Here is an 11,205-nt window from a genome sequence, read left to right as displayed (position 1 = left end):
CAGCCCTTCTGCCAGCCTCCAGCCTGCACTCGACCTGTCTGCAAGGTCTCCTCACTCCAATTTAGCCTAGATGTAACCATATTATAGATATGTAGTTCCATATTAGATGAAGACCCCGCCAATTACAATTTTCGACAGTTAAAACTAAATCACATGGATCTTGAACCGTGTATGGACCAAGCTAGGAAATGGTGGAAGATTTCTTTCCATGGACATTAGTAAAGCAGATGGGTTTTAAAAATCTGTGGATATTGGAGATCTATACAAAAATATAAATTGCTGGAAAAACTCAACAGGTCTGATAGCATCTGTGGGGAGAAAGCAGAGTTGACGTTGAGTCCAGTCACTGGACTTGAAATGTTAAATCTGCTTCTTCTCCACAGATGCTGCCAGACCTACTGAGTTTCTCCAGCAATTTCTGCTTTGGTTTTTAAAACAATCTGGTAGTTTCATAGTCACTATTACTAATTGTATCTTTTTATTCCAGATTTAATTAGTAAGCTGAATTTAAGTTCTCCAGCTGCCAGGACAGGATTTGAAATCCTATCTCTAGGTCATTAGTGAAGGCCTCTGGATTACTTGTCCAGTAATAATAACAACTGTGTTTGTTGGGCAGAGAAAGTCAACAAAATTTAAAACACGATTCCAGAGTGAAGAGCTTTGAAGAATTTCTTGAAATAATAGACCTGTTTGACCCAAGAACAGATATTACAGAAAAAAACATGTTTTTAAACAAGATAGTCAATAAATAAAATCAACCAGAAATAATTATTTCATTTGTGACAAGGGAATTGGGCAAGATGTTACAGATTCAGAGCTGCGTTGACAAATTTATGACAATATCAAAACATAATGTTTTACACAGAGGGTGATCAACAGCCACAATGGGTTGCTAGGTGGGTTGGAACACCCAGTTTCTTTTGAGAAAACTATAAATGCTGCAATATGTAGAAGGTATGTTTAAAAGTCTGAAACAGTGTGATCAAAGGCCCTGAAGGCCTGTAGCCTTCAAATACAACCTAATGTATTTAGACTGCCACCTAGTGCTCTTCTCATTTATAAATGGGAGCATGAACGTAAGGATATTTTCCCTTGTGTACCATTGTGCAAAATATTTTGCTTGGGCATATGCATTATACATTAATAATATCTGATGAAGAAAATTTACTATAGGTCCGTGGATGGATAATTTGCTTATAAGTTAAGGATACTTTAATAAATAAATTATTGTTTATATTTACACAGTGTGCATCAGCCAAATAATTCTTTAAATCTAGCTGGAAATGTTTATTCAGATTTTACATATTGGCTGGCTGGCTTTCACCTAAATATGTTCCACTTCATAGACTGATGAAAATAACTAAGCTTGAATATCATCTGACATCAAAAAGTACAATGTATTAAAAAGGAATAGAACTAGAATATTAAATTCACATTTTTTAAACTATTGTATTCTGAACAATATAAGACATGAAGGTCACTCTGATATTTCAGTGAAAACCATTCAAGGAATTTCTGCATTGTATTTCTTTTACTAAAAAGATCTCTCAAACATTAAGAGTTTATGAACGTACAGCCCCTCAAACCAATTCCACAATTCCATTAGGTTATAACTGATCTGCATATCAACTCCATCCACCCTGTTTTGGTCCACATGCTTGCTCATATCATCGAAAAAAATTCTTTCAACCTTAATCATGAATATGTGACTCATCAAATGTGCTTTGTTCTGCGTAGTTGTTTCTTCACTACTTTTGGAGGTAGTTTGTGAAGTTACCAAAAGGGCTTATCTTAATTCTTGCAGACTCCAGGATAAAGCAAAGGAGAAAGTATCCATATAACAATCATAACATTATCTGAGAACACTGTCTGTTACCCCAGAAGATATGTACTCAAGCTTGTAATGCTTTGTATCAATTTTGTAATTTTTTTGCATTCATCAGAATAAATGGCGGCATTCTTTTCATTAATTTTCTCTACAAATTATCATCTCTCTTTCCTCACAGGTGTTTACTTTTCCTGGAGTATGGCTCCATGGACTTTCATCTCCCCCTAGTATTCAGATGGTTACTATTCATACATGCTCTTTGGCTTTGTCTAATGGCAAGTTAACTTCAAGGGTACTGGAAATGAAACACAGAATGGTTGGGAAACACAGTGCTCCAAAAAGTGTGCTAGAGTCAGGAATTTTATGCAGGTGGGAATTTGGTGCAGAAGAGGAAGTAGGTGCCGTTCTTTATCCTCTCATCTATACTTCCAGTAGCTGATGTGTTTTTCTTTGATCTTTGAACTAAAAGACTATAACTTGGTACTACTTCCAAGTTAATCTAATAACTAATTAAATAATCAAATAAATGGGGACTGCGCCAGAGACAATTCTGTCCGCTGTACACTGAAGTCTAGTTCTGCGTTGACATAAGGCAGGAAAAGCAAGGGGCTCCATTACTTCGCCTGAGGAACTCCCCTACAAATCTTCCTCAAGCCCAAAAAATATCCAGTAACTCTCAGTTTTCTATCACTCAGCCAATTTTGTACCCATGTTGCTACAATCCTTTCATTCCACGTGTGTGACAGTGACAACTGACAGATTATTTAATAGAATGGGGCATTTGAGGGCACAGACATTTCCTTTCTTGTCCTGGACCCAAACATCTAAAACTGGATCTGTTCAAACTACGTTTGGCAATCTTGCATCAAATAGAGGGCTGCTTCAAATAAATGACAGGTTTGGCAGTGTGGACTTGTACTGAGTAGGTTAAGAACAAAATAAGCTGGAAAAATTCAGATTGGACAGCATCTGCGGAGACAAACAGAGTTAATGTTTGAAATTTTAATGAAAACATGTCAACCTGAACGTTAACTCTTTCTCTCCAAAGGTGATATTAAATTTCTGAGATTTTACACCTTTTTTTTTATTTTCGATTTCCAAGATCAGCAATTTGGTTGAAATTAATCAAAATCTTTACGTATAAAATCCATACAAACAGCAGGAACGTTTGGTGCCATGAGTCCAGACTGTATTTAAAAACCAATGTGAAAGGGTCTCTGCAAGAAGCAATTCACAGCTTGGAAGGCAAGATAAGCTTTAGGTGTGCAGGTCATGAGATAGAAGAGATAACAGAAGGACAAAAGAGCTTTTTTAAAAAAATCTCTATGTGAAGTCAAAGGAAAAGGAAAAATTGCAACACTTAGGAATTGAAGCTAATATTTGTATAAATATACATCAGCTATAGAAACAAAATTAGGGATGCTTAAAATAGAAATACACAATTAAGCAACTGCAACTGGGCCAGGAATGAATATTTGACCATAAGGCGTAGGAGCAGAAGTAGGCCATTCAGCTCATTTGTGTCTGCTCTTGTCATACAAAGAGATCATAGTTGATAATCCTCAACTCTACTTTCCTGCCTTTTCTCCATAATCCTTAATGCTTCTACTGATTAAAAATATTTCTAACTCAGCCTTGAATAACAACACAGCCTCTACAATCCTCTCCAGTGAAGAATTCCACATATTCATTACCCTCAGAGAAGAAATTCCTTCTCACCTCTGTCTTAAAAAGGCAACCTGACTCTATGACTCTATAACCTCTTATTCTGAGATTATGCCCTCTGGTCTTAGACTCTCCCACAAGGGAAGCAATCTTTCCACATCTAACCTGTCAAGTATGTTGCATGCTTAAATCTAAATAAATATACTTGAATGTAAAATCTTTGGTAGGGATAGAGAAGAAATAAAGAAAACACAAATAGCAGCATTAAATAAAAAAGCATTACAACAAGGAAGCATGAGGTTATATACAGAAAACTGGGCTCAAGAATTTCCTACTTGGAAAATAATACTAAGCATCAAAGGGTAATTGAGGATGAGATTTGCAGAGAAACTACGTTAACAATCGTTATAATTGCAGGTACTATCCAAACATCAGTTTGAATAAAGAACATGATTGTGCTGTTTTTGTTTGCAATAAATTAATGATTGCTTTCTTGGTTGAAAAGCTTTTGCAGCTGTAGATTGTGACAGAGGAAACCATATTTGACCTGTACTGAGTAATAGCCTAGAGAAAATAGAAAATCTAAAATTCTAAAATAGGACATTTCTGTAGAAGTGGATGCCATATAAATAGATCCAAATAAGAACAGGCAAGGGAAAATGAAGTACAGGCAAAAAATAGCAAGACCTGCAGATGCTGGAGTCAGAGTCAATACAATGTGGAGCTGGAGGAACACAGCAGGTCAGGCAGCAGAGGAGCAGGAAAGTCGATGTTTCGGGTCGGTCCTGATGAAGGGACCTGACCAAAACGTCTACTTTCTTGCTCCTCTGATACTGCCTGATCTGTTGTGTTCCTCCAGCTCCACACTGTATTGACTTGATAGAGACAAGAGTATTTAACTGAAGAAAATTGAAGTGTGATAAAATGAGACTTTGTCCAGATTAAATAGGAGAAATTATCAAATAAAATGATGAACACCAGAGAATACTTAAACAAGAAATGGAAGGAGTATCGACTTTCTATGAACAAATTACCGGTAAAAGAATAATAAAGTTGCATCCAGACAATTAATAGATTAAGCAGGTTTGTAAGAAAAATTGGGAAAATGGTCGAGATATCAAATTAATACTTTGCATCAATTTTCAGAGCAGGTGGCTTTTGGGATTGTAGAACCAGCAAAGGCAGGTTTAGAATAGTTAGTGCATGTTATTATTCAAATTGATGGTATTAAAGAAGTTACTTGAACCCCGTGTATTTAAATCACTGGGATTCCTTATCTTTATTTCACACAACCATGAACAGAATAAGTGAAGAAACAGCAGAGACTGACTGAAATTATTCAGAACAATACAGAACAGGAACAGGCCCTCCAGCCCACCAAGCCTGTGCTGATGTCTAGTCCTTATTTAGACTTGCTACTTATTGCCCATGAGCAGTTTCTATCTTTCTGTACACCTTAAACGTTGCTAACATGCCTGCTTCCACTACCTCCACTGGCAGTGTGTTCCAGCCACCCACCACCCTCTGTGTAAAAAATTTTCCCTGCACTTCTCCCCTAAACTTTCCCTTCTCACCTTGAAACTGTGCCCTTTTGTAGTTGACCTTTCCACCCTGGGAAAAAGCCTTTCTCTGAAAAAACAACCTATGCCATAAAACTGAATTGAAGTAAATAGCATTTTCTACTTTATTTCAGTAAATCTTATTTCAGTTACTGGTAAACTACGAGGGCCTGAAATACAGAAGGAAATCATAAGGTTTGTAAAACATGATCCAATGAAAATTAGATTTCCAAAGGATAGATATTGTTGGACTACTGTTATAAATTTGTTTGAAGACATAACAGAAGAAATGGAAAAGAAAATGCAATGGATCAAATCTATGTGGATTTTCAAAGCATCTGAAAGATGTTAGCATCTAAGATGCCACCTGCAGGCCAAATGCAGCCTTAAGCCTATTTTGATAGAAATTACAAAGTAGACTAGGAGTAGACCATTCAGGCATGGTCTGCCAATCAGTATGATGATGGCTGATCATCCTCCTCAGTTTCCTGTTCCCACTTTGATCTCTTTATCCCTGAGAACAATACCTAACTTCTTGAAAACATGCAATGATTTGGCTTCAACCACCATCTGTGGCAGAGAATTCCACAAGCTCACCACTCTCCAGGAGAAAAAATTTCTTCTCGTCTCAGTCCTAAATGGCCTACACTGTATTTTTAGACTATGCTCATGATCTGACCCAAGTGGCTACTGTCAGTTCTGTGCACAACACTTTGTTCAGCAACTCTAGGGTTTGGTTTGTGTAAGTTATTAGGTGTGGAGGACTGGAAAAAACTACTCTTGTTTGGTGGATATTAACTGATTAATGAATAGTCCTTACCAAAGGTTTAGGCCTGTTAACCAAATTCTCCCATTCTATCTTGTGCAAACTGGTGAAATATCACAGAAAAATCAGGCTCAAGAACAGCTACTTGGAAAATGTTACACGGCATCAAACGGTAATTGAAGATGACATCTGTGGAGAAACTACTTTAACAATAGTAAAAATTACAGTAGGTAATGTCCAACTATCAGTTTAAGTAAGGAACATGATTGTGACTTTTTTTTGCAAATGCATTAATTAGCCATCTTGCCTTCTCAAAAACCTTGTCCATGAGAATCAACTTCTGATCCTTTAAATCCTATTTCTGCTAATCAGCTAGGCACCAAATTTGCCTCCCTGGTCCCAACCTCAGCAAATGTTAATGATTCTCAGGTATAGTAGGAACTGCAGATGCTGGAGAATCTGAGATAACAAGGTGTAGAGCTGGATGAACAGAAATGATTCTCAGGTGTTGCCTTTGCTCCTTTAACATTGCCATCACTACACTTCTCTCATCCCCAACAAAATATTTTGATTCTACTGTCCTTGCAACCATTATCTCATCTCCAGCCTCCCTTTCCTCTCCTAAGTGTTTTAATGCATTGTTGCTTCCCAAATCTATTCCCACATTTCTTAGAACTTTATATTTGAATTCCTCCTTTGGATTTACACCTTTGCCACAGTATTGACATAGCTCATAGCAAACTTCCACCTAACATCCTACATGTGATAAAAGCATGCCTTCCTACCTTGTTCTCCTCAACCTGTCTCCAACCTTGCGTTGACTACACCATCCATCTTTAATGCACCTCCCGTGTTGTGCAGGTGTATGAGACTGCTTTCTCCTGGTTCCATTTGTACCTAAGTATTACCAGAACATCACATGCAATTGCACTAGTACCACTGGTGTCAGCCAAGAATTTGACCTTCATCTATCCAACGTTTCATCTATATCCTGCTCTTTTCGGCATCATCTGAAAACAAAGTATTAGTTTTCATGCGTGCTGACAACGCACAGCTCTATTCACCATTGTCTTTCTTGACTTTCCAACTATTGCTAAATGCTTATTCGACATCTAGGACTGGATGATTAGCAATCTCCTCCAATTAAATATTTGAAAACTAAACCAGTATTTTCTGATCTTGCTTCAAATTTCATTCCCTAGTTACCAACTTCATCCTATCTTTGACTAAAGTATGAAATGAAGCCAAACTGTTTGCAACCACGCTCCTGAAATTAGATTCTGACTTCATATTTGAGATCTCCCATCTGTAACATCATCCAATTTCACCTTGCTTTAGCTCAATTGTTACAGGCACCCTTACTCATGCCTACATAACTGTTAGTTTTGACTATTACGATCTTCAATCTTCCTTAAACGAGAGGTAATTCTAATTCCTTTTGCTCATGTCCTAACTCACACCAAGTCTTACTCACCTATTATCCTTACACTGTTTCTGTTGAGAACATCTTAATTTTAAAATTCTCATCATTGTTTTCAAATATATCTATGGCCTTACCATTCATTATTTTTTGTCTCCTTCAGCTCTGCAAGTTGGTTAGAATCTACAATCCTTTAAATATAGAGTCATAGCGTTATACAGCACGGAAACAGACCCTCAGGCCCTTTGTTCCAACTCGTACATGCTGGCCAGATATCCTAAACTGATCTAGTCCCATTTGCCAGCAATTGGCCCATATTCCTCTAAACCCTTCCTATTCACGTACCCATCAAGATACCTTTTAAATTTTGAAATTGTATCCGCCTCCACCACTTCCTCTGGCAGCTCATTCCATTCACGCACGACCATCTGTGTGAAACAGTTGTCCCTCAGGTCACTTTAAATCTTTCCCCTCTCACCATGAACCCATGCCCTCTAGTTTTGGACTCCCTTGCCCTGGGAAAAAGATCTTGGCTATTTACCCCCTGATGCCCCTACCTCTATAAAGGTCACCCCTCAGCCTCCAGATGTACGTGGAGCTTCCTCCTCCAATGGGTTGTTTAATGGTCTTCCACCATTCACTAGATTTGGCAGAACTGCAGACTTCATATTTGAGCCATTGTCACTTGTCTATCACTTGCTGCTTATGCTCTTTGGCACACAAGTAGCCCTGTTTGGTAGCTTCATCAGGTTGACATCTCATTTTTAGGTATGCCTGGTGTTGCTCCTAGCATGCACTCCTGCACTCTCCATTGAACCACGTTTGATCTCTGGCTTGATGGTAATGGTTGACAGGCCATCAAGTTGCAGATTGTGCTAGTGTATGATTCTGCTGCTGTTGATGGTCCACAGCACCTCATGGATACCCAGTCTTGAGCTGCTAGATCTATTCAAAGTCTGTCCCATTTAGCATGGTGATAGTGCCAGGCAACACTTCAATGTGAAGGTGGGACTTCGTCTCCACAAGTCTGTGCGGTGGTCACTCTTACCAATATAGTCATGGATAGATGCATCTGCAGCAAGCAGACTGGTGAGGATGAGTGAAATATGTTCTTGCCTCTTGTTGTTCCTTCACCATCTGTGTTCTTTAGGATTCTTAATTCCATATTTTTTCTTAAATTGAATTCAAATTCCACAATCCATGGTGGGATTCAAGCCCGAGTGTCTAGAATATTAGCTGAGTTTCTGGATTAATAGTTTAGCAGTAGTATCACGAGGTCATTGCTTCTCCACGAGTAATGAAGGAAGGCGTGGCTGCCACTGATGCAGTGATTAATGTTGAAGATGCAATAGATCAGAAGCAGAGAAATGAGATATCTCACAAGGTTGTTGGTAGATGAGACAACAGAGAGGCCATGAAGGGATTTGAACACTAGGACAATTTTATGATTGAGCTTTTGCAGGACATGGAGGCAATGGAAGCAGATGTCATAAAGGAATTTACAGAGTTTTGCTGAAACATGCCATCAACAGAGATTGGGTGAATGTAAAATTGATAGAATTCATGATCCCTGAAAGATATCCCTCAATTTCATCAGTCCTTCAGTACACAGAGAATGATATTGCTAAATGAAAAATGGAAGTATTAGCTATTTATTCTATAGCTGGGGAGCTCCCCTCCTCTTTTTTCCTCATGGGGTTTTTTTGCATCCACATCACAGACAAGTCAAAATGAGGTGTTGGCCAGAACATTATTTTGGTGATGGCAGTTGAGGCTTAAAATCATTTGCCAGAACTCTGTGGAGAACGACAAAAATTGAAAAGGAAAATATTGCAGCTTCTGGAACTCTTGAAAGAAACCATGAAATTGCTTGTAGTCCAAAGCATGGAGTTCAAGTTCCTGGTCTGTGATTTCTCATATGAACTCCTGGTATCAGGCCTGCTGAATATTTTCAGCATGTTCTGTTCCAAATTACTCAGAAGACGATCGATTTAAATTTGCTTTTCACAAACTCTGGATATCCCAAAGCGCTCCACAACAAAGTACTTTATGAAGTGTAATCAATTATTGTGCATTTGTGACATTGATTGAAGATGAAGTAGTGGAGTGGAAAAATGCCCCTGAAACTCTTCCAGTGATGATCGTGGATCGTTTACATGGTGTGTGTATGTGTGTGTTCACTGATTTAAAGGGTCTGGACTTCACACCGGAGTGCGGGGCTTTACTCTTGTTTTCCTTCACTTGAGGATTGAACTTCCTGTGATCCTCCTCCTCCTCTCCCTCAACCCATTGCCATCCTTCCTATCCTCTATCTCCATCTTCATCTTCTTCCTGTCTCCTTAAATCTGTCTCCCTCTTTCCTCCCTCCATCCTCCTGCACCTCTCCCTCCATCCCTCCTTCCACTCAGACTCTATTTTCATCCTCTCTCCCTCCAACCTCTCTATATCATCCTCTTCCTCCCTCATTTCTGTCTTCTCTAACTCAGTCCCTCCTCCTCCTCTGTCTCCATTCCTCTCTCCCTCAGTTTCCTCCTCTCTCCATCAGTCCACATCTCCCTCAGTTTCCTCCTCTCTCCATCTCTTGATCACCTCCAATTTTAAGTGCTTTCATCTAAATGGATGCCCTTCAATTGCTTAGGCCCCTGTGTGTCTGAAGTATAACATTGCTGAAATGTTTGAAATAGACTGTTAATATATGCACAATAACATCCCACAGCAGCAATGTGACAGTGATTAGATAATCTATTTTATGATGTTGCTTGAGAAGCAAATATTTGTCAGGAAGCTGAAAATAACTCTCTTTCTCTCTGAACCTGCCTTGAGAATTTGGCATCCACATGAGAGAGCATATGGGGCCTCACTTTAACATCACACCCCAAAAAAAAGCACATCCAACAGTACAACCGTACCTTAGTACTGCACTGGGAAGTCAACCTAGATTTTTGTGCTCAACTTCTGGATTGAGACTTTAACCCACCAATATTTTACTCAGAGGTATAACACACACATATGATATACTAGTGCATATATATTGATTTAAGAATTGAGGCAACAGGACCAAAATTTGCCTACACCAAATTTACGGAATGATAAAGATTGTGCTATGAGAAGCACATTGTTAGGGGACAAACACACCAAGGAAGGTGAATAAAGCTGTGGTAGTTTGCACTCTACATGAGGAACTGTAAGATCACCCACTTGGGACCTGAGAAATAAAGATCAGAGTATTTTCTAAATGCTAAGAAGTTTAGAACTGTGGAAGAGGAGGGAGATTTAGGAATCTAAATGCAGGACTCACTGAAAATCAACAGGTACAAAGATACAGAGATAGTAGGAACTGCAGATGCTGCAGAATCCGAGACAACAAGGTGCAGGGCTGGATGAACACAGCAGGCCAAGCAGCATCATAGGAGCAGACAGGCTGACGTTTCGGGCCTAGACCCTGCTATTACACAAGGAAGTGGAAGTTATTTTATAGTTACGTAAAGTTTTGCTTAAAACCTAATTCGAGTAGGTAATTAGTTCTTAGCATTGCACCTTAGAAAGGATATATTGGTCTTGAAGGGATGCAGCATAGATTCACCAGAACGTCACCAGGATTAAAGTGTTAAATTGTGAGGACAAAGTACACTTACTCGGCTTGTGTTACCTTTGTCGTGAATGTTGAGGAATAATCTAATTGATATATTGAAGATGGTTGAAGAAATTATGGAGATAAATTATTTCCTTGGATGGCAAACTCGGAACAAGAGCAATTATGCGAAATAACGTTTTCACTCAACGACTAAATAGTGTTTGGAGTACTGCCTTAAAGTGTGGTGGAGGCAAGGTCAATTGAGGCAACCGTGAGGGCATTAGTCGATTATTTAGATTTAAAAAATAAGGTGCATGGATATGGGAGAAAAGCGAGAGATTTGCACTCGGTAACGATGCTCATTTGAAGAGCTAACAAGCACGACGGATCGAA

The sequence above is a fragment of the Rhincodon typus genome, chromosome 9 (assembly GCF_021869965.1).
Source record: "Rhincodon typus isolate 14 chromosome 9, sRhiTyp1.1, whole genome shotgun sequence".
In the NCBI taxonomy this organism is placed as follows: Eukaryota; Metazoa; Chordata; class Chondrichthyes; order Orectolobiformes; family Rhincodontidae; genus Rhincodon; species Rhincodon typus.
This window is presented reverse-complemented; position numbering follows the sequence as displayed.